Genomic DNA, 11921 nt, shown 5'->3' on the forward strand with positions numbered 1-11921 from the left:
TTCTAAGTGCCCATTTGAAACTATATGGCTGGTGAATTGTTAGGAAGGCATACAATTCAGATTTTAAAAGTTATGGCAGGGAAGAAGTTAGCCCCCCGCATTCCATGGCATGCAATAGAAGGAATAAGGAGAGGAGTTAAGATGGATATTACTTCTTATACACAATTACTTAAGTGGGATGGTAAAAATTGGCAATTAAAATCTATGGACGAATTAGCACAAGAAAATATTATTTATTCATGGTTTCAGTTTAGACAATTATTGGAAAGGTGGAAGATAGATTATAAGGTGGGCTTGCTTAGAGAGGATGAGAATTTGTTAAAACAAATTAGAGATCAAAATCGAACCCACATTAAAAGAATTTATGGTGTCTTGGTGGAATTGGTCTCAGAAGCAGAGTTAGTTAAAGATTGTATGGTTAAGTGGGCACAAGATTTTGATGAACCAATTTTATTAGATACTTGGGAGATTATTTGGGTGAGGAATGTTAAATTCACGAAAGCCCAAAACCTATGGGAAAACTTTTATAAAATGTTTTATAGATGGCACCTTGATCCACAAAAAATGTCTCGTATGTATCCAAATCTGCAGCCTAAATGTTGGAGATGTGGTTACTCGGATACTACTTATTATCATATCTGGTGGTCATGTAAAAGTATTAAAGCTTTTTGGATTAAGATATGGTGGAATATTCAAAGAATTTTTAAAAGAAGGATAAAATTTACTCCACAATTGTTTTTGTTGGGTATTGTTTCTGATTGTGATGATAAAGAGATTATTTTAATGTTAAATTTAATTACTGCGGCTAGGTTGTTAATAGGGCAATATTGGAAGAAGGAATTTTTGCCTACTTTGCAAGAATGGTTTTTTAAAGTTTCTTACTTAGTGGAAATGGCAAAAATTTCAGCTTTCTTGAAAGATCAATCGCAAGAGAAGTATCTTTCGGTGTGGAAAAGATGGATAAATTTTATACAATATAAGTATAGTATAAGAAAATATTATCTAGCTTTTGAATAATTTATATAAGTTTAAGATATTATTTAGAAGTGTAATTGTTATTATTCTTTAATTTTTTATTTTTTTATTTCTTTTTTATTTTCTCTTTTGTTTTTCCTCTTTTTGTTTTTTATATATAATGGAGTTAAAGTATTTTACAATTTGTTTATTGAGTGTAATTATATTTGCTTAAGGTTTATTTGGGTTTAAAACTTTTTTTTCTTTTAAGATCTAGTTAAGCCTGTATTCAGCTCTGGGAAGAACGGGGGAGGGTTTTGGGGTGGGTTGGGAGGGATTGGGGAAGGGGTTTTTATTGTAAAATTTTAAAAAATTTTAATAAAAAAAAAAAGTTAGCCCCTCGCCCGCACCCCCACCTTCACTCAAGATAGCTTTTAGGGCAATTCCATAAAGCTAATTATAATATGAAATGGTATTTGCTCTTCCTAGGTGTTAGGGATGTATAAGGAAGAATAATAACATTATCTCCTTCAGAGCCTTCTTGTATATAGCTAGCTGCAGCAGGAAACAGCACCTTGGATTAAATAGCCCTTCATCTTATGTAGCAAGCCAATTTCTTATATTCTGGCTTGAATAAATAGGACATGGAGCAAGAATAGCCTACAGCAATTTATCTTTTGGGGAGGAAAACAGAAGAGTTAATTCACAGCAGTTTTGAGTTATGGCTGCTTCTTCCGCATGGAACATCAATTGGCATAAGATCTTAAGACCAAAAATACAAAATTTCTAAGTGCACTTTTTTGCCATAGTCATCAGGGGTGTGGTAGAAAAGAATCCAATTGACTGAGAAAATGACAACAACAATAACAACAAATCCACAGTATAGAAAATCTATGCAAGCATGATATATATTCAGTTTCATGAACAAGATGTTTTCACATAGCCCCATAAATGGGAACTCTACTTTTTCTCTCTGATTATACATGCAAGATGTGTCACTTGCTTTTTGAGCATTGTTTCAAACTTTTGTGCAAATTCAGAAATTTGAGCTAACAACCAACTAGAGGATCATCTTATTATAGCAAGTCTACAACTTACAATCATAACTGAGACAGGAAGTTTGGTCTCTAAGCAATGCGATTATTAAGCAAGTCATTCGAGTGATCAGACCCAATTTTACAATCATTTTTACTGTGGTCATGAAGCAAATCATATGGTCATTAATTGAATCATCCAGTGGCTAAGTCAGGAGTAGGCAACTTTGGCTCTTTTATGACTCGTGGACTTCAACTCCCAGAATTCCTGAGCCAGCCATGTGGCTCAGGAATTCTGGGAATTGAAGTCCACAAGTCATAAAAGAGCCAAGGTTGCCTACCTCTGGGCTAAGTGAATCTGGTTTCTACAATTAACTTTGTTGAAAGCTGACTGGGAAGGTCAAAAATCATAATCACAGGAGTGCAAGACGTTGCAACCATCATAAATAGAACCCAATTGCCAATTGCCAAATTGTGATCACGACTGCATGGATGGTGTGACAGTTTGAGGACAAGTTGCAAGTCGCTTTTTCTGAGGCCATTATAACTTTGAACCATCATTAAACAAATGGTCATAAGAGGAGGACCACCTGTACACAGTTTTATCTACCATAGCCAAACTTTGTCTCAACGTAAACATAGTTCTCAGAAAGATACATGGAAATATTAAGAAGAAATTAACAATACATACCACAGATATAATTTAAAGGGTCAAATTACATGGAGATTCCAGTAACTGTTGCAATAAGCTTTCTGCGGGCAAAAAGTTTGCATAATAGAATTCTAAATCTAAAACAAATTATTATAGACACCCCACTTAAATATTGCTTTTGCTTTAGAAATTTCTTTCTCCCTCCAGCTTTCACTTCAAATCTTTCATTTCTTTCTTTCCAGCTTGGCACTTCTCCCTTGCGGGAATTGTACATTATCTGTCATCCAGAAACTTGTCTAGTTGAAATTGAATAGAATTATGTGTGATACTGGAAGAAGTGCCTCTCTCCTGTATCAATAGGGATGGAAAGATTCCCTTTGTTGCAATTGTGGTATTGATATGCAAACTATTAAACATATTGTGCAAGCTTGCCCACGATATGTTCTCTGGTTCCCTAGAAGATCTGCATGAAGCGATCACCTGGGTAGCTGAATTGGACATCGAGTTATGAGGCCACTGTGATACCCCCATAAAAGTTTCACTTATAATTATGTAGACTGTGTATATATGTTTACTTTCTTCTGTCATGTTCTCATCATATGCTAAATAATAACAATATATTTCCCAGCTTTTGCTAGACCCAGGTGCCAGCTCCTCTCTTGGTTCTATCCATTGTTGGTTCTTGGTAACATTCCACAGGTACACTCTGCTTTCAAATTTTTCCTTTGAGCTAAGGATGCTTTTTTTTTATTTTAATCTCTGATGAGCTGGTTGTAGGCCATAGAGAGGGTGTTGCCTAGATATTGATGATTTGAATCCCTCTCTGTATGCTTCTTCTTCCCTGCAAACAGCAGGTGGGGCAATGCCAGCTGGTTGGTAGATCTTTTCTAGAGGGGTAGACTGGGCAGGCATATTCGCCTGCCAAATAGCAAAGGACCCTTGGTTTGGCATCCCAGGTAGAGTTCATTAATTTCCCGAGGATGTTATTTCTTCCACTGACTTTCAGTTTACTGTTGGTACAGTGCTACTTATACTGTTTGTTAGGGCCCTCTTTAAAGTGACCCCTAAATATTTAGGGCTATAGCAATGCTCCAATAATGTTCCTTTCCATATAATGAGCAGCTTCCTGACAGCCTTCTTATTGTGAATATGAAAGGCACATACCTGAGTTTTTGCTGGGTATGGCTTAACTGGTTATCACGATAATACCAGTACAGCTCTATCAGGGCTTCAGTTAGACATTGTGCTACCTCCTCAAATGCTAGTACCTACAGGGAGTGGCTGATCATTGGTGTAAATATTGAGTTGGAGTCAATACACTATCCTATGGTAAGCCATTCAAATATTAAATAGTAATAGTAGTAAAGTTGGAAGGTACCTTGGAGGTCATCTAGTCCAACCCCCTGCTCAGGCAGGAAACCCTACACCATTTCGGACAAATGGCTGTCCAGTCTCTTCTTAAAAACTTCCAGTGTTGGAGCATTTACTGCTTCTGGAGGCAGGTTGTTCCACTGATTAATTGTTCTCACTGTCAGGAAGTTTCTCCTTAGTTCTAGGTTGCTTCTCTCCTTGATTAGTTTCCACCCGTTGCTTCTTGTCCTGCCTTCAGGTGCTTTGGAAAATAGCTTGATTTCCTCTTCTTTATGGCAGCCCCTGAGATATTGGAATACTGCTATCATGTCCCCCCTTGTCCTTCTCTTCGTTAAACTAGACATACCCAATTCTAGCAACCGTTCCTTATATGTTTTAGCCTCCAGTCCCCTACTCATCTTTGTTGCTCTTCTCTGTACTCTTTCTAGAGTCTCAACATCTTTTTTACATCGTGGTGACCAAAACTGGATGCAGTATTCCAAGTGTGGCCTTACCAAGGCATTGAAGAGTGGTATTAATACTTCACGTGATCTTGATTCTATCCCTCTGTTAATGCAGGACTGTGTTGGCCTTTTTGGCAGCTGCAGCACACAGTCCTTTGATTCCTCCATCTACTTCACCTCCCCTGGAACTCCACAAAAAACAAAGGGTTCTGGAACAGATTTCTAATGATATTTGTAAGCTTAAAATCATTTGTCATATCATAAACTTTCTGTTTCAGTCTTCTGAGATTGATGGTATCACATGCAGCCAAATACCGGTATCAGAATGAAAAACTTGATTGTAATGAATTTGGTTTAGGTCTAACCAACCCCATTAAATCACTGTAAGAGGAATCTGATCCTCTCCCAATTCATACAGATCATATTAATTAAGAGGGAAATGTTTCTTTTTCCCCCCCTCACTGATTAACTTAATATTTGATGAATGAAACTTTTTCCATATTATGGGTCATTTTCAAGAAAATAGAACAACCAGCATTCCTTTAAATGAGTGGGGTAGGATGGGGATGACTATCTGACAGCTGGTGAGCTTAGAACAAGAAGGCCAAATTATTCACAAATATATTTTACATAGACTGCCATGCTGCAAGAGATGAACTATTTTTAAGAAGCTTTGTATGTCATTTGAGAGAAGGCTCACATCTCATCCTTCACTCGTTTTGTTTTGTCCAACTCACTGCTAGAATAGAAGTGAAAGAAGTTCATCCCGATGATAGGCAAATTCTTGATTTGATGTGAAGTCTGCTGTCTGACCTATGGCCATCATCTTAGAGAGGGGGGGGAGAGGGGGAGAGGGAGGGAAGGAGGAGGAGGAGGAGGAGGAGGAGGAGGAATCATTTTAAGACTCATTTTTATTTTTCAATTCCCTTCCAAAATGAATGCAGATTTGCACAGTGCTTCTTGGCAACTGCAAGTGGGATCGGAAGAAAGCAATTCTGATTACAGCTTAGACATCGGTAATTATGTTGCCCCTAGGCAGACATCAGTAACTGCCTAAGAACCAGCTGCCACTGAGGGTTTCTTTCAGTTTTCTGGCCTAGAGGACACTGGTGACAATGCACAATCCTCTTTAAACTTTCCTTCTTCTGTACTGTGAAAGAAATATTTCATGCAGGGCAGAGTTGAACCGCTTCCAGCAGTTAGTGGATTGCTGTTATTCGGAGTGGGGGAGGGTTGGTACTTTCTAGAGCCTCAAGACAATACCACTGATATCCAGCACAAAATAGAGAAAAGCAATTGGATTTGGGGGAGAAAAACTAAAGAAAGTGGATGTGTTAAACTTTGAGTAGATATAATATTGGATTATAATCCAGTTTGACTCTTGCAGAAGAAAAGAAAATACATCTATTATCCTTACCTAATGGTCTGAACAATCCCGCCATTGTTGCTTTTTTTATTTTGAAAAGAAGACTTGCAAACATTGTCATTGCCTAGCATCTTTAGAGACCAGGCCCATCTATAAAAGTAGAATAACATACTGGGATTTCCAGAATATACCTCATAGAAACTTAGAAGATACCACTTTAAGGATGTTGAGTTTAATAAAAGTACAGACTTTGATGCCATAAAGAAGCTGAGATATTACTTTGGAAAAATCTCAGGATAGCTAAGGAATATCAGTCATATAGGAAAAGAGGTCTTTCCAAGACACTGAGGCCTGGAATAGCACTCTAAGCTATTTATAGATATGTATCTACACAAGAAAAATCCCATTAATTTGCCAATTATGTATTTTATATGTATTTTATGGTAATTTCATGCAAATACTAGAACTTTGGCTTTCTGATAGTTTATAACAAGTTTTTCTTCAAGGCAAAAAGAGGTCAATGCCATTAGTGACCTTCTCATTCCAAACTGTCCCCTTAATTTTTACCACAGCCTTTCCCTTGGAATTAAGTAAAAAGCTAATTTGAAATCAACAAAAGCTGTCAAGTTGGAATGTCTGGCATAAGAATAACCAAGGCATTCCTTGCATCTTCTTGGAATGTTTAGTCATGTTAAAACAGCAACATAAAACAATTCCCATTATATGTCCAGATGGCCAATAATACTGACATGGAAATCAAAACCACCAGTCTTTTTTTTTTAAAGACATTTTTTAAAAAATTCTTAAGCAAAAAGTACTCAAGACCCACCGTGATGGTTGGGTGGTCAAACATTCAAAAGTGAAGATATATATAAACAATACAACTCAATAAATTTCACTATCCCCTCTCTATTCAGTTAACATAATACATTTAAATATTCCATTTCTATTTTAAATTTCTATCACTATTAAACCTGTATTATAACTATCAGTTTACAATTACAATAGTTTAAATTTAAAACAAAAAATTATTAATTCTAATTCTTAATCTCTCACATCCCTCATTTTATACCAAACTCATTTATTTCTTCTTCCACTACACAATAGATACCTTAATAGCAATAAAATATTGATCAGCCCTATATATATGTAATCCCAAAGTCAATCCATCTCTTTAAAATAACAAAATAATATTAAACCTTGATTCATTCATATTCATTAAACAAAGTTCAAATTTTCTCCAACTTATCATGCCTTATCATGTCTTTGTTGTCATACAAGAAATCCATTCTAGTAATTTAAAACATTCCATAAATTATTAAAAACATCCCAATCTAAGCAGTCATCATTTGTTCAATTCCAGTAGATAATAATTTTCATATATTTCCCAAACGCTACATAAGTACAATCCAGTACATTCTTAATCTGTTTAAAATATCTATTCTAATAATCATGCTCCTGTATGTATATATATTTAGTTGCTTCTAACTCTGAATCTTAATCCTTAAAACAATCCATAAATCCAGTATTGCCTTTTATTCCATTACACAGTTTTAAATTCCTCTTTTAAGTCTAATTCTAGGTTTTTTCCTGTACCGGGAAGGTTTCCATAAACACGCTTCCCTTTCAATCAGTAAGTCTATTTTTGTTGCTTGGAATGGCCTTTGAAGAAATAAAAGTCCCATCCTCTGCATCAGACATCTGTTTTTCTCCTCTTTAAAATATCTTTGCTTTATAATTATAATTTCAAATCTCAGTCTTTGCTTCTTCTGTTCCTCAAAGTTACAGATGAAAGGCTTGTAGGGTGAAATAAGCTCCTCTTTTATCTCAGTTGATTCCTCTTCTAATATAATTTGGTTTGTAGAATAGTCAAGTGTAGTCTGGTCATCCATTTGAATGTTTGAAGTGAAGTTTCTAGATCTTAGTTCTGAAGTAGATTCTTTCAGCATGGTACAAATTTCTGTAGTGGCCTCATGTATCTTTTCCAATATAAGCTTATAATTTAATTGTGATGCAATTCTCCATTTTGATAGTACTTAGTAATAGTTTTTTGTTTTGTTTATTTGTTTTGTTTGTGGAGGCTGTATTTGGTAAGAGTTAATCTATATCCACCCTCACAATTCCCACAGCTCAGCTTATCTTTTTTCAAAAAAAGATTTGAAGGTCAGGTCTGGTTTTACTTCAAAGAAATAACCAGAAAATGCAATATTAAGTTTTTGCCACTAGATGTCCTCAGTAAGTTAAAGAAGAATCTTTTCCAGACAGCATTGCTTTGTTTCTATCTTTAAAAGTGTAGTGTGAAAGAAGAAATAATCTTCCAACACCAAATAATAGTACAGTCCTTAGCAGAACAAAAAAAAGAGAGATTTCTGTATCCCAAAAAATATGAAAATAAATTTTAATCTTATAAAACACTTTCTTTCCCAAAAATATCAAAGCTGCTTTCTCTAGCCAGGGAAATAATTCCAACAAGGCTCTTACAGGCAGAAAACAAAGTCAAGTAGAGAGGGTAACAAGGAAAAATCTCACCTGGATTCACCACGGAGGCTCTTAACGCTTAGATGTTCTTGACTTGCGGTCTGAAGCAGCAAGTTGATCAGCCATTTTACTAGCTGATCTTCTTCTCCGTCGGCCCTCAGAGATCGCCCGGACAGCTGGAGGAGCTACTGCTCCTCCTCAGCCAAGCCGAAGCCTCTTTGATGGAAGTTGCACCCTCCAGGGTGACTTTCGACCCGTATAAGAGTCGACCGGCGGAGGGAAATCTAGCTGCTGAGGAGACAAGTCTCCCCGGGCGACTAGAGTCGCCATGAACCAGAACCGGAAGTCACCATGAGCCTTTTTTGAATCTCTCCTTCCAAGACATACCACACTGCATAATATTTGGGTTTTTTAGTCTTACTGTAGGATCTCTGATTTGATTTCAAAGTTCCAGATCTGAATATATGTAGCTGTCAAGAAGCTACTATAAAAGTCTTTTCTGAGAGAAATTTTGAGGATGACTTTCATTTTTGTATTTCTTCACATGATAAACATGGTCATATTTATACTCCCACATGACATACTTTTAAATAAAATTTGCTCCTATTGTTTGGTTTTGTTTACTTGCTCTGTTATGCTTAAAGTAATATTGTGTTAAAATAGTCTTTTTAAAATAAAAACAAAAATATAAATAAGGACTTAGGTGTTGGGGAAAGGATGAAAAACTTTCAAAACTGATGCCCAAATCAATCTATGGAACTTTAATGTGCTACAGAATTCTGTAGTTTCAACTTCATATCTAATAGCAAGCTTTAGATCCATTCCAGAATAACTGAATCCCAATATATACACAGACCAACCTTCCCAACCTAGTGTCTTCCAAGCGGCCAATAGCAATGAATTGTGGAATTTGTAGTTTAATATATCTGCAGAATTCTGGAGAAAAGCCAGCCTAATCACATGTCTTCTGTAATAGAATTTGGATAACTGTCTCTTTTTCTTCGTAAGGCTAGGAGAGGTTTGGGTTATGTGTTAGTGACTCCAGAATAGATCTATCTCAATCTTCATGTTCTTCTGGAATTTTTCTTTGCAACTTTGAGCAGTAACTGAATAAAGCACTTTGGTTCAACAGATCATTTCAAATGGTCAAAAAAGGGACCAATTCCTCAAGTACTTTATTAAATAATTCAATGTGAAATATGGGAAACTGTGAATCCTATAGGTTGATTTAGCTTCTAAGATAGGACCAGCATTTATAGCTTTATGTGTCATAGCATGGGCATGTCATAGTTGAAATCTGGAGAGATTCCTTAGGTTATACTTTCCCCAAACTGGAATGTGTTTAGGATAGTCCAAATTTCCAGATAGGAAGGCCTCCTGGGAGTTGTAAGACACAATGTAGAAGGGTACTTTTTGTGAAATGAAAATGATGTGCCCAAGAACAAACAGAGTGAACAATGAAATGTGAAGGACACATCCTAGGAAAATGTATGCTTAGCAATGAGTACTCCTGGGTTTCAAGAAAAAAAGAAAAATAAAATTTAACTATCTCGCTTTGTTTCATATCAGACAGGGGCAAGCAACAGCACCAGCAACAACATCCTCACATAAATTTCAACAAAAAGCCAGACATACATGTTTTCTTTTTGTTCCTCACACTGATAGACTTTTCATATATTTTAAGAGACAGTAAATTGTTGTTTTGCTATTCATAACATAACATTTAAAACATAACTAGAAAGAAGACTTTTTTGAGTAAGGGCAACAATGATCAAACAGGAAGATCAGGCACTGTTTTCCTTCAATCTGCCAAGCCCAGACGTTCTCTCTCTCTCACTCTGTCTCATACACACACACCTACATATCTACCTATCTATCTACCTACCTATTTATCATCTATCATGGAGAAACTTATAAGAACTGAAGCTCTGAAACATGTGGTTAATATGGCTTCAGTTGTTACACCCAGAATGCAGTTCTGTCCTAATAGATCCTGTTCAGAACTTTCATCATTGCAAGCCACTATTCATAAGCCCTTTTCATTTCCATTTATAGTTTTAAAATTTTCCAGCATGATAAATATTAATTTTAAAAATTAAAAACATACTTCATTTCACAAAAGAGAATCCCACAAATTGAGAACCAGGTTAAAAAAACCAGTAAGACAAATGGAAGGCAGGCTTGAGGAACACAAGCAATTGGAAGTTAATGTGACTGGAACACCAAGCCAATCTCAGATAGCCTAAGGGTATCTCCTATGGCCAGAGCAGGGTTAATAGAATTTCAGATCAGTTACAGAAGGTATAGATTTGTGGCGAACTAGGAAATAATCATTGGTCCATCTTATTCCTGTAATATTTATGGCAAAAATATTGGATAAAAGGATGACAATAGGATTTGAAAAGTGCAATGGGCTACAGCTGGTCTCAAGTTCAGTTAATGATATATAAATGAGGTGTCAATATACCATAGCTATACAAAGTAAATCTTGTGACTGGAGGCTTGGAAGAGTGTCACAAGCTAGCAAAAAAAAAAAAAAAAAAAGCTCTCTCTTTCCAATCTGCATCAATTCTAATGAAAAAAATGCCCTCAAAAAGCAAAACACTGGTGGCTAGCATTAAGTGATACAACTTGGGCCTTCCAGTACTGACCTTCCAGAAGCTATGGACTACAGTTGCTCTATTGCAATGGTTCTCAACCTGTGGGTCGAACGACCATTTCACAGGGGTCGCCAAACCACGCTGTCCGCCATTTTTTCCCTTTTCCCTAGCTGTCCTACTCCCACTTATTGGTGGCCACACCCACTTGGGGGTCACCACAACATGGGGACCTGTATTATGGGGTCACGGCATTAGAAAGGTTGAGAACCACTGCTCTATTGCATAGTCAGCATGACTGGGGATGATTGAGGTCATAGGCAGAGACATCTAGATCAGTGTTTCTCAACCTTGGCAATTTTAAGTTATGTGGACATCAGCTTCCAGGATTCCCCAGCAAGCAGGCTGGGGTCGCAAAGAGGATCCAAACTTTATAGTAGATAAAAGGAGTGGTTTTAAGGATGGAATGGAAATAACTTGTAACCACCGGCTCCCATCCTTAACATCAAAAACAGGTCAGAAATGTTGGCTTCTCTAGTGATGTCACAGAGACACAGGATAGCCTCCTAAAACTCTTCTGAAGATAGTGAGGCTTAGCTGCAACCTCCAGCCTTCAAACAGTGCTATGGGGCTTATAGTTTAGCATAGTGAGCAAAGTCATTCTGTCCTATTGAGAGTATGCAGCATATAAATATGATAAACAGGTAATCAAACAGATTAGTTTAGCACCATGTATAGTCTAGGCTAAACATCTCTGAAACCAAACTAGTTGTGCCCATTGAGAGACAAGGTGCAGGGCATTGTCTCTTTAAAGCTGTTTTCTGCATCTATCTCCTTCCATGGCCAAAGTGCTGCCCTCATTTCAAGCTTGGCTAGTAGGAGGCTGGGCCCCAAAGGTAGAAGATGATGGCCAAATCTCCTAATGGAGCTTGACAGCAGTGGGATTCAAAGCACAACACAGCATCCAAAAGGCAGTAAATAAGATATCATCACCCTGCAATCAGCCTCTTCTTTTAAAGAGCCGAA

This window comes from Crotalus tigris, unplaced genomic scaffold (genome assembly GCF_016545835.1).
Source record: "Crotalus tigris isolate CLP2741 ecotype Arizona unplaced genomic scaffold, ASM1654583v1 scf7180000017668.6805642782:7212621, whole genome shotgun sequence".
NCBI classification, from domain to species: Eukaryota; Metazoa; Chordata; class Lepidosauria; order Squamata; family Viperidae; genus Crotalus; species Crotalus tigris.